The 13,508-nt window shown below is 49.1% G+C and overlaps 1 non-coding gene across 1 annotated transcript; it reads left to right on the forward strand.

Moving 5' to 3' along the window:
- On the forward strand, positions 1-73 carry TRNAK-CUU. Its single transcript has one exon. It is a non-coding gene; the product is annotated as a tRNA-Lys (tRNA).
- The last annotated feature ends 13,435 nt before the right edge of the window (positions 74-13,508 follow it).

A 13,508-nucleotide genomic window follows, 5' to 3' on the forward strand; every position in this document is an offset into this window, starting at 1 on the left:
GCCCAGGTAGCTCAGTTGGTAGAGCATCAGGCTCTTAATCTGAGGGTCCAGGGTTCAAGCCCCTGTCTGGGTGCTCAGCTTTTAAGTTGCCTTGTGTGCCAGGAGCCAAACTCTGTTCACAGCCACATGCAGATTCCCAGAAGCTGTGGCCATTTCCTGGAAAGGTTCCTTTCCTTAGCAAACAGGAGACAGGCCACATCCGCAGGTGCAGATAGCGCAGTCTCTGGCTGCCAGGAAGTGCTGTGGGGCCAGGTGCTGAGAAAGCCCAGAGGGGGAGCAGCAGAGATGGGGGGAAGGGAGAGAGAGAAGTGTTATATCCTTGGGGCAGCCGGAGTAGGAAGCAATCACTTGAGGCCAGAGAGCAGACAGCTAACCAAAACCTCCATTTTATTTACAGACCATAATACTCTAACTCAGTTGCCATAGCAGCAAAAACCATGACAACCAAATACACAACATATTCCTCCCCCCCTAATAAGAACATCCCCTAAATAAAAAAAAACAAAAAAAAAAAAACACTAGACTAGAGAAGGAGGGTAGACTGCCTCCATTCCCGGCTAAACCCTGGGGATTATTTTGCCCCATAACCGTGGGTTCACCCTAGCTAGAGATCCAGCCGATGAGGAGGCCTTCTGTCTCTAGGTGGATTACGGCGAACTTCTGGTGTTATTGCACCCGAAAGCACTAGGGGCTCAGGGTCCGCAGCACGAACGGGTGAGGAGGTGGTATCAGCTCGTGCTGGGCAAAGGGGTATCTCAGTCGCCGGCAGTAATGGAGGAGAACAGTCAGGAACAGGTGACTCGTGATTCGGTGCCTCACCAGAAGAGGTGAAGTCAGACCCCTCAACTGCAGATGGGTCCTGAGGACTGGCATGACCTGGCAACAGCTGATCTACATGTTGCCGCCAGGTAACATTCTCTGCAGTCCGGACTGTGTAGGAAACAGGTCCTGTTTGAGTGATGACTGTGGCCGGGACCCATTTAGCTCTGGAAGTATAATTCCGAGCCAAAACTGGCTGTCCCGGGCTAAAGGTTCGGTCTTTTGCTCTGGGTGCCCATCTGATGACTTGATATTGCTGCTGATGTTGCACAGTTTGTCGGGGTTCAGAAGGTTTCAGCAGATCAAAGCAAGTGCGCAGCTGTCGTCCCAACATTAGAAAGGCTGGGGATGCCTGGGTCGTAGCATGAGGGGTGTTTCTGTAGGAAAGTAAGAAGATATCCAGATGCTTTTGAATGGAGTGTTGTCCCCTTGCTGATTTCAAAGCGTTTTTCATTGTCTGCACAAATCTTTCAGCTAATCCGTTGGTGGACGGATGATATGGTGCTGACGTGATGTGGTGTATCCCATTTGCCTTCATAAAATTTTGAAACTCCTGAGAAACGAACTGCGGTCCGTTGTCGCTCACAAGTTGTTCTGGCAGACCAAAACGACTAAAGAGTCCTCGTAGTTTTTGGATAGTACTCTCTGCAGAAGTGGACTGCATTATAGAGACTTCTGGCCATTTAGAATGGGCATCTATTGCCACCAAGAACATGCTTCCTTCAAGGGGGCCAGCAAAGTCAACGTGAATATGTTGCCACGGGTTTTCAGGCCAGTCCCATGGGTGTAGGGGTGCCCACTGGGGTGCATTCCTCACACCCTGACATGACATACAAGCTTTTGCCTTCTCTTCAATAGCGCTGTCCAATCCAGGCCACCAAAAATAGCTTCGTGCAATTTCCTTCATGCGCACTATTCCACAGTGACCGGAATGTAGCTGTTCTAACATCTGTGATCTCAGCGGTGGTGGAATAATGACACGTCTCCCCAACAACAAACAACCAGATTGGACCGATAACTCCATCCGTTTGGACATGTAGGGAACAAGGTCGGATGAGACCGGAGAGGTTTGTCGAGATTTTCCATGCATCACCAGGTCCATAACTTGGGACAATACTGGGTCAACGCGAGTTGCCTTCTTTATCTGAGTAGCAGTGATGGGTGTATTCTCTACCTGTTCAAAGTAAAAGATTTCCTTTTGGGCACTATCTTGATGTTTGACCGGCAAAGGCAACCTCGAGAGGCCATCTGCATTGCCGTTCAGAGTGGATTTCCGATATTTGATTTCATATGTGTGTGCTGAAAGTAACAATGCCCAACGTTGCATACGACTAGCAGCTAATGGGGGAATGCCTGTGTAGGGTCCAAAAATTGACGTCAGAGGTCGATGGTCTGTAAGAAGAGTAAACTTTCGCCCAAAGAGGTACTGATGAAACTTCCGAATTCCAAAAACAATTCCTAATGCCTCACGTTCGATTTGGGCGTAGTTAGTTTCTGCTTTGCTTAGAGTGCGTGAAGCAAAAGCAATAGGTCTCTCTTCTCCCGAAGGCATAATGTGTGACACGACTGCTCCCACTCCATAAGGGGAGGCATCGCAGGCCAATTGCAGGGGTAAGGATGGATCAAAGTGCGTTAGAACTTCAGAATTTAACAATGCATCCTTAGCTTTGTTAAATGCAACATCACAGGCTTCAGTCCACTTCCAGGCCTTGTTCTGCCCAAGGAGCTCGTGAAGTGGTTTTAGCAGTGTGGCTAACTGTGAGATGAACTTTCCATAATAGTTCAGTAGTCCTAGAAACGAGCGCAGCTGGCTTACATTTCGTGGTGGGGGAGCCTCCACAATAGCTTTAACTTTTGCAGGGGCCTTATGAAGACCTGCAGAATCGATGATGTGTCCCAAATAGTCAACAGAGGGCTTGAAGAATTCACACTTGTCTTTGCGAACTCGTAGGCCATACTCTTCCAATCTTTGTAGGGTAGCCTCTAAATTCTTTAAGTGATCCTCTTCATTTCTTCCAGTGACCAGGATGTCATCCAGATAGCACTGAACTCCTGACAAGCCACACAAGATCTGGTCCATAGCTCTCTGGAACAGGGCGGGAGCCGATGTTATTCCGAAGGGTAGGCGACAGTATCGATAAAGCCCCTTATGAGTCACAATAGTCAACAGCTCTTGGGACTTTTCATCGACGTGCATCTGTAAATATGCTTGACTCAGATCAATTTTACTGAACTTTTGTCCCCCAGCCAGGCCTGCGAAGAGGTCATCGATGCGGGGAAGCAGGTATTGCTCTGCACACAACACTGGGTTGACAGTGACTTTAAAATTCCCGCAAATCCGGAGAGAGCCATCTTTCTTCACTATTGGAACGATAGGAGTGGCCCATGAGCTATGGGTAACTGGTATTAGGACTCCATTGGTGACCAGGCGCTCCAGGTCTGCTTCAACCTTTGGCCTGATGGCATATGGCACAGTTCGGGCTTTCAGATATTTTGGTGGACTGCCAGGTTTAATGTTCAATGTCACAGTGATTCCCTTCATACTTCCCAAATCATCTCCAAAAACAGCAGCATGTTTCCTTAGTATAGGGGTTAGACTGGTTTCTTCTTTAGTCATCCGGTGCACTTCTGCCCAGTTCAGTTGAATCTTCCCAAGCCAAGACCTACCCATTAAGGCTGGGTAGTCACCTCTCACTACAAACAGTGGCAATCTAGCGGCCTGTCCATTGAGCTCCACCTTAACATCAATAGTGCCCACCATGGGCACAGCTTCTCCCGTATACGTCTTCAGAACAGTTTTTGTTGCCTTAAGCGGAAGATGCTGTAGCTTTTCTTTATACACAGTCTCAGAGACCAGCGAGACAGCTGCACCGGTGTCCAGTTCCATGCGTATAGGTTTGCCCTCCAATAAGGGGGTTACCCAGTATTCATGTGAGCCCGCTGCCAAAGACAAAACATGCAGTGGCACTTCCTCTTGTGATGAGGTGTCTCCTTGATCATCCTGGGTCTGCTCTAGAGTATGCAAGGTTCCTCTTTTTGTCGGCCAGACCACAGGCCTCTTTTTCTTTTGTTTACAGGCACACTCAATGTGTCCCTTTTTGCCACAGTGTCGACACACCAGGTCCTTACACCAGCATTCTGATGCCTGGTGACCCAGCTTACCACAGCGGTAACATTCTTGACTCTGCACAGTTTTGTGGGTCGGTTCTTGTGACACTTTTTGCACCCTAGGGGGTGCACCGATGTATTGTGCCTCCCTTGTAGCCAGTTCCATGGAGACAGCAATATCAACAGCCTTCTGTAAGGTAAGCTGAGCCTCTGTCAGTAGGCGCTTCCGTATAGCTTCACTGTACAGGCCACACACTAACCTGTCACGCAGGGCATCATTTAACATTTCTTTAAATTCACAGTGTTCTGCTAGCTTTTTTAAAATGGCTACAAATTGTACAACTGTTTCATCTTCCTTTTGGTCTCTTTTGTGGAACCTATATCTTTCAGCAATTACCAGTGGTTTTGGGGAAAAATGGGACCCCAGGATTTCCACAATGTCACTGTAAGATTTAGTTGCTGGCTTAACAGGGTGCAGTAAGCTGTGTAGCAGAGAGTAGGTTTTAGCCCCTACAACACTTAAGAATATTGGCACCTTCTTCGCTTCTGTAATGTCATTTGCAATAAAAAAAAGCTCAAAACGCTCAGTATACACATGCCACTGCTCTATATTCTCATCAAAAGGCTCCAGGTGCCTGGTCAGAGTAGCCATGATTTTTAGTTTCACTTTCACAGTCAGTGCAAAGAAGCAGCTTTTTTTCTTTGTTTGGTCTTTACCTTGATTTCTACTTCCTTCTGTTACTGGAGCAGCACCAGGATCCCACCCTCGTCGCCAGTGTTATATCCTTGGGGCAGCTGGAGTAGGAAGCAATCACTTGAGGCCAGAGAGCAGACAGCTAACCAAAACCTCCATTTTATTTACAGACCATAATACTCTAACTCAGTTGCCATAGCAGCAAAAACCATGACAACCAAATACACAACAAGAAGCAATGAGGACAGAGCACAAGTGTAAAGGGGGCATCTGGTCTGGCTATTGTGGCAAACTTCCCTGGTTTATACACGACCCTGGTGGAATTGGCCAGTGGAAGGATCTGAGTCCCCACCCCCTTACCCAGAGGCTGCCTGACCTCGAGGACTGTTAGGATACAGAGATTCAGGCCAGTCTGCAAAGGCCTGTACTTTAAGAATTTAGGTGTATTTTTATCACTTAGCTAGTTATAAAGGTATAAAAGAAAGAATAAAAAATCACGGTCTGTCTGTGTAATGGCCTTCTCTTACTGTGACAGGCTGAGGCCTGGTTCTTCGGCTAAGCAGCAAAGGCAGCCATAAGCTGGGAAGTGTATGGTCACATTCACACATTCCCAACTAGTCACATTGAAATAAGGTGCGATTGGGCTGTTAGGAATACAGTCCTGCCCTGATATTCCATCACCTCCAGAGAAAGGGAAACTTAGTTTGGTAGCATCCTGTCTGGCAAGAACTCACTTATCAATAGACACAGCTGGAAAACCCTTATGTCTGTATAGATGTAGTTGTGAAATCCTCCCTTCTGTATTGTTTTGTATGTTTATTTGCATGGTCTCTGTCTGGTTCTGTGATTGTTTCTGTCTGCTGTATAATTAATTTTGTTGGGTGTAAACCAACGAAGGTGGTGGAATATAATTGGTTAATAGCCATGTTACAATATGTTAGGATCGGTTAGCTAAATTTCAGTAAAATGATTGGTTAAGGAATAGCTAAGCAAAACTCAGGTTTTACTATATAGTCTGCAGTCAATCAGGAAGGGGGGGGGGGAAATGGGACCAGGGACTGTGGATGGGGGAATTGGGATCATATTTTGCTACAGGGGGAAATGGGAACAGGGGATGGGAACAGAAACAGGGACACAGACAAGGCTCTGTGGTGTCAGAGCTGGGAAGGGGGACACTAAGGAAGGAAACTGGAATCATTGCTTGCTGGACGTTCACCCCAATAAACATCGAATTGTTTGCGCCTTTGGACTTCGGGTATTGCTGCTCTCTGGTCATGCGAGAAGGACCAGGGAAGTGAGAGAGTGAAGGAATAAGCCTCTAACACTGTCATTTGTTGCTCTAGGCTCCATTCACATCCCACTCCTGACACAATCACTGTCTTCTATCTGACAAAATAGCCTAATTTCAACCTCTCCTGTAACATTACACCACCAACTATTTAGCATTTGTAGGAGAGAAGTTGGAGGGAATTCAAACATCTTCAAATGGCAAAACTTTTCCCCCGGCCTGGTCAGTGAATCCTATGGTGAGAAACTTTCTGTGCATTTCAGTTTCTTGTATTGTTGGATGGGGCCTGAGGTGCTGGAAGGGAAATGTCCATGGAAAACTTGGACATCACTGTTGTCCAAAAAAAGGCAGGTGTTAGACACAATCACTTCTCGTATTCCCGTGGAATCCGAGTCTAGCTGAAGAATTTCTGTCTATCCTAGAGAGAATCATTCCATTGTAAATACAAATGAAATGAGATCTTCAGGTCGAGTCAGCGCCTTTTAAAAATATTTACTGAAAAAAAGCCATTCTTTGCCTTGTTGATAAGGACAAGAAGCCCTCTTTTCCTTTCCATTTCAAATGCAAAATGAATGGAGATTTTCATTGAAAAACTTCTGGTTTTTAGGGGGAATTGAACCCAGGCCATGGCTGTTAAAACAGCAGAACCTACTGCTTAACGCACCAGGGAGGGCTGTTGGTCTCTGATAGCCAGTGTTGTTTTTCTCAGCCTCCTACTTCACCAATGTCAGACTCTGAGTATAGTTAAGCTCTGGAATAGGCTCCCAAAGGCGTCTGTGGTGTCTCTGTCCTCAGAGGTTTTTAAGAACAGGTTGAACAAACCTCTGTCGAGGATACTCTGCATATACTTGGTCCCATAGACAACCTGCTCTGGCTCTATCTGCTACCTTCATCGTGTTTGGATGTAAAGGTGGGAAATGATGGGGAAATTGGCCCCTCGTTCAAGTTTAAATGTTGTAACTTCTATATCTAGACTGGGGTGGCCAACCTGAGCCAACGTAACTGCCAAACATGCACCTTTGTATGCAACTGCTGAGTCAGTTGTGAACCTTGCTACCATTATCATTATCCCTTTGAAATAATGATGGTGATGGACACTTGGCTGTATATCCCAGAGTGCCCTGGACGTCTACAGGCTGCATTAGCCAATCCAACCATTTGGCACTTACAGATGGGCACCTCTGTATTGTGCCTGAGTCTTGTACAGCTATGAATGGCTGGTAGATGCCGATATTTTCCCGTCTTTTTAACCAGCACTAATACCCAGCCAGGCCAGGGCTGGGAAGAGAGAGAGAGCAGCAGGTTTCCCCTATTGTGGCTGCCTCTCTTTTTCTTGACTAGCTTCACCTCTGCACCAACTTGAGCTTTTCATATGTGAGCCTGGCTAGCTCAGTTGGCAGAGCATCAGACTTTTAATCAGAGGGTCCAGGGTTCAAGTCCCTGCTCAGGTGAAAAACTTCTCACTGTGATTATAAAAATTTGTCTTTTTGGAGTCTTGTTCAGTGTTACTCTTTCTCTCCAGGATTTTGCCTTTCCTAAGAAGGGCCTTTCTTTGGGGGGGATTGAAGGAGCAACTCCTTGACATCCCCTCTGTCCTTGCAGGCTGGAGGAATAAAGTCCTCTGGGCATATAGCATGTTCCTCCCCTGCAGACACAAACACACAGAATATTCATAAGGAATTAGAATTAGAATCCACCACTTTCCTTGGGAGCTTGTTCCTGTCGTGAATCATCCTCGCTGTTGAATATTTGTGCCTTAGTTGTAATATGAATTTGTCTCTTTTCACCTTCCAGCCATTGGGTCTTGTTATGCCTTTCTCTGCTAGATTCAAGAGCCCTTTCAAACCCAATATTTTCTCTCCATTAAGGCCCTTCAACACTTCAGTGAAATCACCTTTCAATCTTCTTTTGATAAGCGAAACAGGTTGAGCTCGTTCAATAGCAAAGAGCCACCAAATGTTCTGAGAGCAGGAGAAAAATGTCTTCTAGGGAAAGTGGTGGATTCTCCATCTCTTGATATCATTTAATGAAGACTAGATGCCTTTCTGGAATGTGTTTTCCCAAAAGTAGCTCTTGTGTCATACAGGAGGCCTGTGATATGCAGGGGGTCAAATAAGGTGCTCTAGTGGTCTCTTCTGGCCATAAAGTCGACTAATTTCTGAAAAACTGAGTGTAGCATTGGGAGCAGCATCTGATGCTTCCCTGTCTAGCCGGCTTGCTTCCTAGAACGAACGCTCCTGGAGTGGGGTGATCCACAGGGAGTAGCTCAAACCTCCACAGTGCCTGGCCAGGGGCAGGACATTAGCCCAGCAAGGGAGGGGTGTGGCAGTGACATCACAAAGGCCTTTTGCAGGACCTCAGACTATTGGTCAAAGGTGGTGGGGAGGTGGTGACCTCACAGGGAGATGCTGACATCAGCCAGGCAGGACAGGGGCGAGGGGCCAGGGACACCTCAGAGACCCCTGTGGCTTTGCTTCAGCAAGTCTCCTTCTCCAGGTCTCTCTTTGAGGACTGAGAGAGTATTCAGGTTCACGGACGTGAGCGCCAGGAGGAACCTCTTTAGAGTTTTCTCCTTCCCTTTTCCTGATTTTACTAGAAAACAGACGTCCCTGTTTAGAAGGTAAGAGCCTCCTCGAGGGAAGGGATGTCCTGGGCGTGTCACAGTTCGGATGCCGGTGCCTCCCCCCATGTAAGGAAGTTCCCGCCGCCTGCTCTGTGTTCGCAGGGCGGGAGAGAGCAGCATCCACGGCAGTGATTTGCTCCTGGCTGCCGGAGCAGAGCAGCAGGCTCAGCTGTCAGAACTTCCCAGAGCGATGAAAGGGGAGGAGCCCATGGCTCTGTAGCAGGAATGCAGGGCAGGCGAGTTCACGGCGGGCATTGTGGGATACTGGAGGAGGCCAGTTATGGTGATATAATGAAAGCAGCGTCTACTCTGTCACTTAAAGTTTGCTGCAAAAAGCTCTAGACCTCTCATCGAAGTCGTTTTATTTTGTCAGCAAAACAGGGCACTTTTGTCGCCAGACGTGGCATTGCACGGTGTGTACACCGGCCACAAGCTGCCGACCGAGGTAGCGTTGTGTGTTTTTCACACACCTGAGCAATATAATTCTGCTGAAACAACTTTGTAGTGCAGACCTGGCCAAAGATTCACACACACACAGCTTGCAAGGAAAACCTCACCTGCTCCTCTGCTTTGCAGAATCCAAACACAAGCAAAGCTTGTCAGGCCCCAGTGGCGATGGCAGGGAGTCAGGTGTGGGCAGACACTGTGTTTATGCTACAGGTAGGCGTCATGGCTTATCTGGCTAAAGCACCTGTTTTGTAAACACGAGATCCTGGGTTCAACTTCCAGTGATGCCTTGAGGATTGGCTTTTGGGGCACCTGGTATTGGCTGCTGTCAGAAAATGAGGTTCAGAGCTAGATGGGCCTTTGGTCTAGCCCAGTGTGGTTTTTCTTATGGGTTAAATAACACTCACAGGCACTGATAATAGAGTTACTGAAAGTTTGGGAGTTAGGAGCGGGTAGGTCAGTGGTCCAGTCCCCACACAGATGACCCCTGTCTCCCTCTGGGACAGTGGCAGGTCTGAGCTCTCACCCAAATGCTCATTGTGGCTGCCAGAATCTGTGAGCAGCTTGTTTAGTTGATGCCAAAGGTTGAGTCCTGCTTTGTGCACCATGTGTGAGAATGAAAATCCTAAACTGCCCTTTGAAATAACGAATGCAGCAGGATGTGTTATTGTCCCTGCCCCAAAGCAGAGACCAATGGAGAAATGCCGTTGAGTCCAAGGTAATACTCCCCTGCCATTTTACCTTTTTTGCTGGCTAAACTCCTTCTTATCTGCCCGGCCCAGGCTGTCCTCTGCCTCAGCTGCTGCTCCCGGCCTGCTCTAGAGTCAAACATGCAGGGCCCCCAGGGGAACAGAGGCTGGGACAGGGCAGCAGCCTGGGCTGGGCTGGGAAGATGCTGGGAGTTCTCGTTCCCTGAGAACTGGCCCGGCTCCCTTCTCAGCAGCAAACAAATCAATTCCACGTCCCCTCCCCAGAAAAACCAGCCTGGAGCCAAGGGCAGCAGGGGACGATTCCCTGCAGTTCCCACTGAGGCAGGAGAGAACCCAGGGTGTTTCTAGCAGAGCTTATGGAACTGACGTGGGGAAACCAGCCTTTAATAACAGGCAGTTCCAGTTTAAGCTCAGTGTTTTTAACAATTTCTACAACATTAAATAACCCTTTAATCGTAGTGTCACCATCCATAACATTGCTTCAGCCTTATAGGTTCCCAAGTGCACAACTAAACATCTCTTCAAATCCAAGGGAGTGGAGATCAGTCAGTGTTCAGAGTCACCCCCCATAAAAGAACCATGTTGTGGTACATACTGGCCCCATCATGTGGCCATGGCCTTTCCCTCCTCCTCCAGAGTCAGAATGTGATCAGCTCACACCCAGGGGGTGCAACACTCCTCCCTTGGTCTCTGTGCCAGAGCTGCTATCAGCTCAGTGTCCTTCCCACAAGAGTCGGCTGCTGAGAGGGTTGCGATGGGGTAAATGAAAGCAGAGGAGGATTGTTCCTGATGGGTTTTCTTTGTGTTGCTCTGTGATCCTGCTGGAGGAAGCATGATTTGAGTTTGTTTCAGTGGCTTGGGTTGGGCTGAGGTTGTGACCCTGAGTACAGGGGTTCCTGGACTCTGCTCCTAGCCCCTCAGGGAGTGGACAATGGAGCAGCTTCAGAAATTGGATAGAAACTAGCCTAAGAAAGTGTAACATAAGTGAGAAGAAAAACAGTATCATCAGCTTCCTGGTGTCTAGTGATTAGGATTTGGCCCTTTCACTGCCACGGCCTGGGTTCAATTCCCAGTCAGGGAAAAGTGACTTTAAATCAAAACTGCTTCAGTTATTCTTCACTTACAACATAAACAAATTCCTGGTATTTTCCTGATTCCCCATCTTCCCAGTGTCTCCATGGCAGGGCCAGCTCCAGGCACCAGCGCAGCAAGCAGGTACCTGGGGTGGCCCATGGAAAGGGGAGGCTTCAGCAGCAATTCGTCCCTCTCAGAGGGAAGGACTTGAGGCCAAAAGCAGCAGAGGTAGAGCTGCAGTTAACTGCAGCTTTTTTATTTTTTTCACACTTGGGGTGGCAAAAACACTGGAAGTGGCCCTGCTCCATGGAAGACAATTTGTTAAATCCCAGATGAGTGGAGTTCTATCAGTTCCCACTGACCCTAAGAACCAGCAACCTCCAGGACAGCAGGTTTGGCCCTCAGAGCAGGGAATGGTCCCCCAGGCTGCTCTTAGGCCACTGGGTGCTCTGGAAATAGGAGGGCTCTGAGTGTAGTCTACAGCCCAGCTGGGGATGTAGCTCAGTGGTAGAGCACATGCTTTGCATGTATGAGATCCTGGGTTCAATCTCCAGGTTCTTTTTTTCACCCTGCTCCTTTGCTCATGCCCAGAGGGGATGTGGCCCTGCAATCTACCTGCAGGAGTTTTAATCCTGCTCAGTGAGGGGCAAGTGCCAATTGCATGGAAGGTCTTGGGGGGTTTCTGCTCATAAGTCACCTCAGTACATGTAAGATTCCCACCCGCTGTGCTGCTTGGGACAATGGTAGATGAGAAGGGCGAATCCTCCAGCACTGGAGGGAAAGGTCCCATCTGCACAGACTGAGAGGCAAGGAAACAGAGGGACAGTCAGTGCTCAGAGAGGAGAGAGGTCAGTGATTTACACCCACCAGGGGACACTGTCTTTTTGAGTATCACAGGGGCAGCTGTGTTAGTCTGGATCTGTAAAAAGCGACAAAGAGTCCTGTGGCACCTTATAGACTAACAGACGTACAGGAGCATAAACTTTCATGGGTGAATCCCCACTTCATCAGATGAATGGAGTGGGAATTCTGTGCCTGGCTAGCCAACTACAAAAGCAGTTTCTCCTCCCTTGGTGTTCACACCTCAGCTGCTAGAAGAGGGCCTCATCCTCCCTGATTGAACTAACCTCCTTATCTCTAGACTGATTCTTGCCTGCATATTTATACCTGCCCCTGCAAATTTCCACTACATTCATCTGACGAAGTGGGGATTCACCCACCAAAGCTCATGCTCCAATACGTCTGTTAGTCTGTAAGGTGCCACAGGACGCTTTGTCTTTTTGAGGCGAGTGCAGCTTGCTTGGGATGGTGCTGACGATGGATAGAAAAAAGGCTGGAGTCAATGACAGATGAGACCACAGAAGGGGAAGGGGAATGGCAGCCCCACAGAAGGTCCTGGGTGCTCAGATGCCCCAGTTATTGCACCCTGGCCTGTCACAGAGAGAGAAAAGACCCAGTGGGACCCAGCCCCCCTACAGTGATTCCTTGGACAAGAACCTGGCTGGAGTGAGGTGAAGGTTCCCTCTGGGCAAAGGGGAGCTGAAATCCCTCGGTGTCCTGGAGTTTAAGCAATGGAAGCTTCAAACCCTGCACGGGTGTGGGCTGAGGTGCATCAGCAGAAGGTTGGGCTGGACACGGGAGGCAGGTTTGTATAATTTTTGGTGGTGCCCAGAATGGGACCAAGTCCTGCCCCACCCCACAGCTGTGTTAGGCTCTGGGAGAGAGTTTGGGTGCAGGGTCTGAGCTCAGTCAGGGGGTTGTGCTGCAGCAGGGTGTGTGGGGGGCAGGGTCTTGGAGACAGTTTGGGTGCAGGTGTGGGGTCTGGGTTGGGGGTGCAGGAGGGGGGGTGCAACCTTTACCTCGGGCATCTCCCGAAAGCAACCCGCACCCCCCTCTGGCAGCAGCCCCTAAGTGGGAAGGCAGGGGGCGTCTTTGAGCACGGCTGCCCGCAGACTCCACCCCTGCAGCTCCTATTGCCACAGTTGACAGAGTTGGCTCTCAGGGCGGGGGCAGCACGTGGAGACCCCATCCCCCACCCCAGGGGCTGCAGGGACGTGCCAGCCGCTCCTGGGAGTGACGTGCCACATGGAGCGAGGGTGGGCAGGAAACCGCCTTAGCCCCCTTGTGCTGGTGGTGGAGGTGGCAGGGGTCCTCGGGCTCTTTTAACTTGACCGGGGCAGCAGGCAGGACCAGGGGGACACTCCCAAGGGCCTAACGTTGCTTTGCACAACGATAAATCTTGGAACAGGACAGAAATGAAATGGCGGCAGAACCTAAGGAATTAAAAGCCTCCGGATTCTTGTGTGTGCACTGACTCCAAACGGAAACTGTAATTTGACTCGCTTTGTGTCTGCGGCTGGTTTAAAATATCAAGGCAAAATCATTCCAGTGATTGTGACCCTGGGTTTGAGGAGGCTTTGGTCTTATTAAAATGTAACTAGCATGTTACACTTGTGTTTTTAAAGGTGGCTTCCCCATGCAATCCCAAGTTGTTCTTCCCACAGCTGGGTGATGGGGGCAGCAGGGGATCTCCCCAATCTGGGGGAATCTCTCTGGGTCCCACTGTTAGTTCTCCATCCTTTCTCCCCCTAACCACACACCCCTCCGCTCCCCATTATCAGTGTTTTAGAGCGACCCCTCCCTCCCTTTATGGGATACAGACTCTCTGTGACAGAGACTGACTGGGGCTCCTCTCTGCACGGCCCCAGTGGGGAAGGAAAGAGACGGGGTGGGGCGGGGCGGGGA

The sequence above is a fragment of the Mauremys mutica genome, chromosome 18 (assembly GCF_020497125.1).
Source record: "Mauremys mutica isolate MM-2020 ecotype Southern chromosome 18, ASM2049712v1, whole genome shotgun sequence".
In the NCBI taxonomy this organism is placed as follows: Eukaryota; Metazoa; Chordata; order Testudines; family Geoemydidae; genus Mauremys; species Mauremys mutica.